We start from the raw sequence: 8,796 nt of genomic DNA on the forward strand, positions 1-8,796 counted from the left end.
TCAGCAACAAATATGTATACATGGAGAAGGGGACACGTCTTTCTATCTAGAGCAATCCATCCCATTCATCGAGGCAGAAGGAGGGTTCGATGGAGCAGCTTACCATGCTTGGGAGGTTGTGAATGTCACTAAAGAGAGTGAAGTGTGTCAAACTCAAGAGGTCAAAAGGTCATGCGCCGCAATTATGGTTGCAAAGGAAATGCTAAGAAGTGGGTACCAACCTGGATTCGGGCTGGGTAAGACATTAAATGGGCGGGTCGAGCCAGTCGTTCTCCCTACACAACAGTTTACGTTCGGTTTGGGATATGATCCAACTGAGGAAGAAGTAAAGAAAGCACGAAAGAATAAAAGGAAGGAGATTCCATTACCAAAACCTATTCCTACCATTGATCAAACTTTCTCAAAACCTTCGGATCTGATTGTTGAGGTTGCCTATGATGACATCGTGGAGGGAATCAAGAACCTGTTTGTGGAAGATGAAGATGATCATGCTGTGATAATCAAAGACTTTGCTGAAATATTGACTTTATAGGCTGTTGAGCCAGGACCTGAGTTGCAGAATTGGACTTTTATCTTAGCCCCGGTCCGCCGTGAGTTTCAGTATTTTAAGTTTAAATTTCCTTTTTGTAGTAGGCCGGAGGCATCAACTAGAACATTTAGTTCCTTTTGTTGTGTTGCCTCTATGTTTTGTTACGGCTTTTTTTAAGACTTTGTCATTTGTTTGTAATGAACTACGTTTGGCCTGACTTCCTGTTGGATACGTAGGCAGCCCACATCGGGTTCGGCCACTCTTTTTAAATCATTTCAGTATCTTTGTTTATGTTTGGAACTACGTTTGGCCTGACTTCCTGTTCGATACGTAGGCAACCCACATCGGGTTCGGCCACTTTTTCAAAATATTTCAGTGTTTTTGTTTTATGGGTGGAACTACGTGTGGCCTGATTTCCTTTTGGATACGTAGGCAACCCACATAGGGCTCGGCCCCCCTTTTTATCAAAAAAAAAAAACAAACTCAAAAGTCTTTATTTTTATCATGAACTACGTCTGGCTTGATTCCTTTGGGATACGTAGGCAACCCGAGGCGGCTTCGGCCCTTCTATTTTAAAATTTTAATATCTTCGGTTTGTCCAAACATTTTGGTTCCTATAAAATACATAAGGATTTTTTTTTTCTTCTTACCATTTAAATTCATGTGTCTTAGTATCTTGAAACTGGGACAAATTTTTGAAATCGGTCAAATCGCTTTCAAAAATTTTCATTACAACTTTCTCACTTTCGATTGTTTAGAATCAAGTACCTCCAGGACTTGAAACTGGGACAAAATTTTGAAGTCGGTCAAATCACTTTTAAAAAAAAAAAAAAACTTTCATTATAAGTTCTTACCGTCCAGGATTGAAACTGGGACAAATTTTTAGAAGTAGCATAAAAATGGTGTTAAACGTTTAACGATGTTAAATAAAAAGTCCACCAATATATTTCTGGAAATGTGGATAAAGTCAAAATCGAGTCTCGACAATCATTTTATCTATTAGAGTCACTAAGTATTTCCTTTCGAAGTCACCCAAAACTCATTACTTTTATTTTTTCAAACTACACTTTGTATAACTGAAACTCCCCGGCAAAGCAAAACATGTGATGAAAATTGAAGAACGAGGGACGCGACCGAGTCAAAAATCAATTCAAGGGCCAAGTTCCCCGACATGCACAAGTCAATCAATTTTCTTTTAAACTCACAATTTTTCTTTGATGAGACAGGTTTAATCAATATGAATGTGGTTCGTATTTGGCTCCTCTTAGAATTTTAATTATGGACACGATCAAAGAGTTGGCCTTCTTCAAAAGACAAATATTCTTCAACATGGATGCAAAGGTAGCTCGCGCTAAACGGTGGTCGTCATGCCACTCGTCACGAAATTTCGATTGCAACAGTGGACACAAGTTCATCTTCTCAACCAAGGGCTGTGAGCATAACTCTTTCAAACCCAGCTATTTACATATTCTTATCACTAACAGTTGTTTTAGCTCGTGGCATTTCTCGATGGATCAAGTACATATAATCGTGGATTTAACCTTCTCCAAAGTGGATACTGACATTGGTCATCTGTTATTGGTTTGAATTCCTCAATTTTGCTATCACTTTATACATATTTATTTATTTCAAGTCGCTAACAAAGTTCTTTTAGAATGTGGTATTTTAATAAGGTAACAAGATCGAAATTTTGCGTCGTATATTAAATTGTGGGGATAATTATAGATTTAACTTCCGTCACAACGAGACGTGGACTAGGATGTGGACATAAATGTGGATTCATATGAACATTGTGGACGTGGAAGTGGATTTATTTTCAAAGTGGAGGTGGATTTATTTTTTTCTTGCATCGTGGAAAGTGGATGTGGATTTATTTTTCGAAAGTGGAAGTGGATTTATTTTTGGTACCGTATAATACGGACGTGGAAGTAGATTTATATTTGTACATTATAAAAAAAAAAATTGTGGAAGGGGATGGGGATTCATATGAACATTGTGGACGTAGAAGTGGATTTATTTTTAAAGTTTGTGAAAGTGGAGGTGGATTTATTTTCTTGCACCGCGGAAAGTGGACGTGGATTTATTTTTTGCACTGTGGAAGTGGACGTGGATTTATTTTTCTGCACTGCGGAAGTGGATGTGGATTTACATTTTTTGTACCGTGGAAGTGGATGTGGATTTACATTTTTTTGTACTGCGAAATGCGGACGTGGATTTATATTTTTGCACTGTGGAAGTGGACGTGGATTTATTTTTCTGCACTGTGGAAGTGGATGTGGATTTACATTTTTTGTACCGTGAAATGCGGACATGGATTTATTTTTCTGCACTGTGGAAGTGGATGTGGATTTACATTTTTGTACCGTGAAATGCGGACGTGGATTTATATTCTTTGCACTGTGGAAGTGGACGTGGATTTATTTTTCTGCACTGTGGAAGTGGATGTGGATTTATATTTTTGTACCGTGAAATGCGAACGTGGATTTATATTTTTGAACTGTGGAAGTGGACGTGGATTTATTTTCTGCACTGTGGAAGTGGATGTGGATTTACATTTTTGTACCGTGGAAGTGGACGTGGATTTATATTTCAGTTCAGGCGCCCACCTCCGAATGCGGGTATTTTATATTTTAGTTCAGGCACCCACCTCCGAATGCGGGTATCTTATATTTCAGTTCAGGCGCCCACCTCCGAATGCGGGTATCTTATATTTCAGTTCAGGCGCCCACCTCCGAATGCGGGTATTTTATATTTCAGTTCAGGCGCCCACCTCCGAATGCGGGTATTTTATATTTCAGTTCAGGCGCCCACCTCCGAATGCGGGTATTTTATATTTCAGTTCAGGCGCCCACCTCCGAATGCGGGTATTTTATATTTCAGTTCAGGCGCCCACCTTCGAATGCGGGTATTTTATATTTCAGTTCAGGCGCCCACCTCCGAATGCGGATATTTTATATTTCAGTTCAGGCGCCCACCTCCGAATGCGGGTATCTTATATTTCAGTTCAGGCGCCCACCTCCGAATGCGGGTATCTTATATTTCAGTTCAGGCGCCCACCTCCGAATGCGGGTATTTTATATTTCAGTTCAGGCGCCCACCTCCGAATGTGGGTATTTTATATTTCAGTTCAGGCGCCCACCTCCGAAATTTCAGTTCAGGCGCCCACCTCCGAATGCGGGTATTTTATATTTCAGTTCAGGCGCCCACCTCCGAATGCGGGTATCTTATATTTCAGTTCAGGCGCTCACCTCCGAATGCAGGCACCCACCTCCGAATGCGGGTATTTTATATTTCAGTTCAGGCACCCACCTCCGAATGTGGATTCAACTTTCAAAACAGGGGTTGCAAGTGTAACTTCTCCAACCTCGTCTTATTTACACATATATTTCTTTATTGCTAACAATTGTTTTTAGCTGTTGGCTTTTTGACAATATCGAAGTTGGCATCACACATCAACTCGTGGAACTATTTCTTCGGCAGCGAACTGGGGCAATTTGTCGGGAAGGATAATAAGACTTTCCGACACGGGTCAAGGATCTACCTCGAACACTCGTCTCTAATCACAAGTATTCTTTTGCATTCCAGCAATTGAATTCTCAAGTCTCTATCATAATACCCAGTGTTATCATAATTCAACACTGGGACAATATTTTGCAAGATTCGCGCTAATCGGGTTCAGGTGTCGTAATTGTTCCAGAACTACACTCGACCTGATTATCGTGCAGCCCGAGATATGTAGGCAACTCAGAGACCGGAGTTCGGTCATAATCCTCTCGAGTTTCCTTTAGCCGGGACAAAATAGGCTATTGAGTCAACGTCTTTGCCCGAGAACTCTTTTCATCATTACCGGGCAAAGAGGGACAAGTTGTTGACACCCAATTTTGTCCCGCCTCTCCTCCGAAATACCTATTTACGCTTTTAATATTTTTAGAAAAATTAAAATATATATATTTATTTTTTACTATAATTATTAGTCTCTTATCAATATCGGCATTTCATTATTCTATACAGTTAGTAGCCATTATTATTATTATTATTATTATTATTATTATTATTATTATTATTATTATTATTATTATTATTATTATTCTTATTATTATTATTACTATTATTATTATTATTATTATTATTATTCACATCTTTATCATTTCAGCACATTTTACCAGCTTACGCACACGCATCGCATTTATCTTTGCATAATTAAATAATAGTATTTTATTTTACTGTGGATTTTCAAAAAATATTATTGCACGGCTATTATAACACCATATGATTTTATTACCCGAGTCCTAATAATCACACATTTTTTTGTATTAAACAATGTTTTGTCACCCTCGGTATATCGTTAATTAAAATGGGTCTTTTATTCAAATTCAAAAGCCAAACTATTTCTTGCACTCAGTCCGTATTTTTGATTTATCGGATTCCAAATCAAAGTCCAATCGACTCATAAATATTTTTGACCAGCCTATATTTTTTACCCTAATTTCTAGACCAGTCCATGTTTTAATTTATTAGCCCATTCTTTTAATACCCGGTCAAAAATTGACCCAGTCCAAAAAAGGACCGGGTCTGGCCCATTTCCCATTTTTTAACAAGGGAAACCCTTTCCCTCATTTACCCTCACCCCTCCGCCGCTCCTCCTTCTCTCCCGCCCCTCCCCTTCGTCTCTCTCTCTCTCTCTCTCTCTCCTTCCCTTTCTCCCCTCTTCTCCGTTTCACCCACTATTCCCTGTTCCCCGCCACCACCGCCGCCTACCCCACTCCCATTTCCCTCTGTTCCCCACTCGTCTTGTCTCCCCCGCTCCTCTCTCTCTCTCTGCGTCGAAGAAAACCCTAATTCCCCCCTTTAAATACGAGATTTCCAGGAGAAGAGAAAAGGAGGAAAAACACGACGAACACGAAAAACGAACACAACAGAAAAAAAACGAACACGACGAACACAACCCAAAAAAAGGGAAGAGGGGCTTTCGTTTGCTCTGTTGTCATTTCGAAAGAGGATTTTGTTGGAGGAGAATACGAAGGACGAATTGTTTTAGCCGTAGAAAACCCTGAAAGATTAAAATCGAAAACCCCAAAGAATCTGAAATTTTCATTTTTTCTTTCTGGTCACGAAAAACCCCAAAATTACCTCAACAAAAAAATAGTTTATGAAGCTCGTAAATCATTCTTTTAGCAATATTATTTGATATCGAGTCGAAATCCACACCCTTTTTGTTCTTTTTTGCCCTTGGCATCCGTTTGGATTCGATTATTATAGTAAAATAATAGTATTTTACTAGCCATTATTATTATTATTATTATTATTATTATTATTATTATTATTATTATTATTATTATTACTATTATTATTATTATTCACATCTTTATCATTTCAGCACATTTTACCAGCTTACGCACACGCATCGCATTTATCTTTGCATAATTAAATAATAGTATTTTATTTTACTGTGGATTTTCAAAAAATATTATTGCACGGCTATTATAACACCATATGATTTTATTACCCGAGTCCTAATAATCACACATTTTTTTGTATTAAACAATGTTTTGTCACCCTCGGTATATCGTTAATTAAAATGGGTCTTTTATTCAAATTCAAAAGCCAAACTATTTCTTGCACTCAGTCCGTATTTTTGATTTATCGGATTCCAAATCAAAGTCCAATCGACTCATAAATATTTTTGACCAGCCTATATTTTTTACCCTAATTTCTAGACCAGTCCATGTTTTAATTTATTAGCCCATTCTTTTAATACCCGGTCAAAAATTGACCCAGTCCAAAAAAGGACCGGGTCTGGCCCATTTCCCATTTTTTAACAAGGGAAACCCTTTCCCTCATTTACCCTCACCCCTCCGCCGCTCCTCCTTCTCTCCCGCCCCGCCCCTCCCCTTCGTCTCTCTCTCTCTCTCTCTCTCCTTCCCTTTCTCCCCTCTTCTCCGTTTCACCCACTATTCCCTGTTCCCCGCCACCGCCGCCGCCTACCCCACTCCCATTTCCCTCTGTTCCCCACTCGTCTTGTCTCCCCCGCTCCTCTCTCTCTGCGTCGAAGAAAACCCTAATTCCCCCCTTTAAATACGAGATTTCCAGGAGAGGAGAAAATGAGGAAAAACACGACGAACACGAAAAACGAACACAACAGAAAAAAAACGAACACGACGAACACAACCCAAAAAAAGGGAAGAGGGGCTTTCGTTTGCTCTGTTGTCATTTCGAAAGAGGATTTTGTTGGAGGAGAATACGAAGGAGGAATTGTTTTAGCCGTAGAAAACCCTGAAAGATTAAAATCGAAAACCCCAAAGAATCTGAAATTTTCATTTTTTCTTTCTGGTCACGAAAAACCCCAAAATTACCTCAACAAAAAAAATAGTTTATGAAGCTCCTAAATCATTCTTTTAGCAATATTATTTGATATCGAGTCGAAATCCACACCCTTTTTGTTCTTTTTTGCCCTTGGCATCCGTTTGGATTCGATGGTATACAAATTCGGGGTTCGTAGTGTCTCGAAGTAGATTTGAAGTGTTCGAGGTTAGATCGAAACCTTCGCCTCACTTCGCTGCACCCGAAGAAGCCCAACGAAATCTTTTCCGCGTCCAGCCAGTCCGCAGCAAAACAAAAGAAACGGAAATTCTGGGCTAAGCCCAATCACATGAACAGTTCTCGGCAGTCAAAAAAAAATGGGCTGGCCCATTCGATATTTATTTACCTCTTTTATTTTATTTTGTGCATTTAATTTGTATTGTATGACTAACTCTTTATTTTGTTTTATTTTCTTAATTTAGATGAACCTAATGATTAGTAGGTTTAGTTTTAATAATGGGTAGTTAGTTTAAATAAAATCAATAATTAATCCCATAAGTTTTCAGTTTCTTCTTTCCACATAGAAATTATTTATAGAATCTATAATATTTGCTTCTAGAATAATTGATGGCATAAATTCATATTTTTGAGTTAAAGGAATCATATTTTATTATCTTAATTTCCAAAACACCACTAATATGCAAATATAAGTTCAAGCATATTTTATAAATAAACCCTTCTAGTTCGGAGCTAATCATGTATAGTTTCAGCTATACCTAGTTAACAAGAGGAAGAAAACTTATCTATTTTTTTATTATTCAAAAATAAGTCTAGATTTTCTACATCACTATATTTATACAATATAATTCTGTTCTGAAGATTAAATTGGTTAAGTCTTATTTAAAAAGTTTCTATCTATATACAAATCACTATATTTTGCAAGCCTCATTTGTATAATAAAATTATAAGTTTAAACTCAACAACATTTATAAATTTTATTTTAAGTGGATTACCATGCACTAATAAATTTCATTATAATTTCTTTTAAAACCTCAATAATATTTACAACTCTATTTTTTCTTAAGAGTTAAGCATTATATTTGATCCAATTAATTAACCTAAGTTTGGTCGGATAACCGTAAGTTAACGGATTCTAAAGGATGCCTAACCCCTTCCCTTTAGGATAATATAGAGCCCTTACCTAGAATCATACTGGTTAAGCAGACTATTAATCGAGGTTTAGTTTTAACTTTACCTTAGTTAATATTTAGGTGTCCTAATTCACCTTTAAAATCAATTAGGTGGCGACTCCTTAAAAATAAAAAAATAGGAATCTCCAATATGTTGCACTCCTTAAATCGACCCGGTTAAAATGGGGTGTGACAGCGCGTAGGGGAAATTGTGGGGTGGGGGTGGTGGGGAGTGCTAGGTGGGGTTGTAGGAGTGATTGGGGGTAGTAGGGTGGTTGGTGAAATGTCACTTGTGGACTTATTTTTCGTACTTCGATTAGGAAAGTCATTTTCCCCTTTTATAAGAAACTTGTTTTCCTTAAAAAAATGATTTCCAAAATTTTTGATCAAACGAACATGGAAAAATTGAAAAATGTTTTCCTCCATACCGAGCACACATGAAAATATTTTCCACGAAAAATGTTTGCCTGGAAAATCTGTTCTTGAAAAATAAGTGAATTTCTTCTTATTTTCTCATGTTCGGTTGGGTAGTGGAAAATAAGTGAATTTCTCACTTATTTTCTCATGTTCAGTTAGTTCGTAGAAAATATTTTTCGGAAAATACCTACCCAAGCCCCAGCCCCACCCCCTATCACCCACACCCACCCCAAGCACCCACCCTTCACCACCCAACCATCACCCTTGAACGTACTCCATCGTCACCCACCCCTACCCCATACCACCACCCATCCCAACCCACCTCACCCACACCACTGCTACCCCCAACCACCCCACTCA

This window comes from Lycium barbarum, chromosome 5 (genome assembly GCF_019175385.1).
Source record: "Lycium barbarum isolate Lr01 chromosome 5, ASM1917538v2, whole genome shotgun sequence".
In the NCBI taxonomy this organism is placed as follows: domain Eukaryota; kingdom Viridiplantae; phylum Streptophyta; class Magnoliopsida; order Solanales; family Solanaceae; genus Lycium; species Lycium barbarum.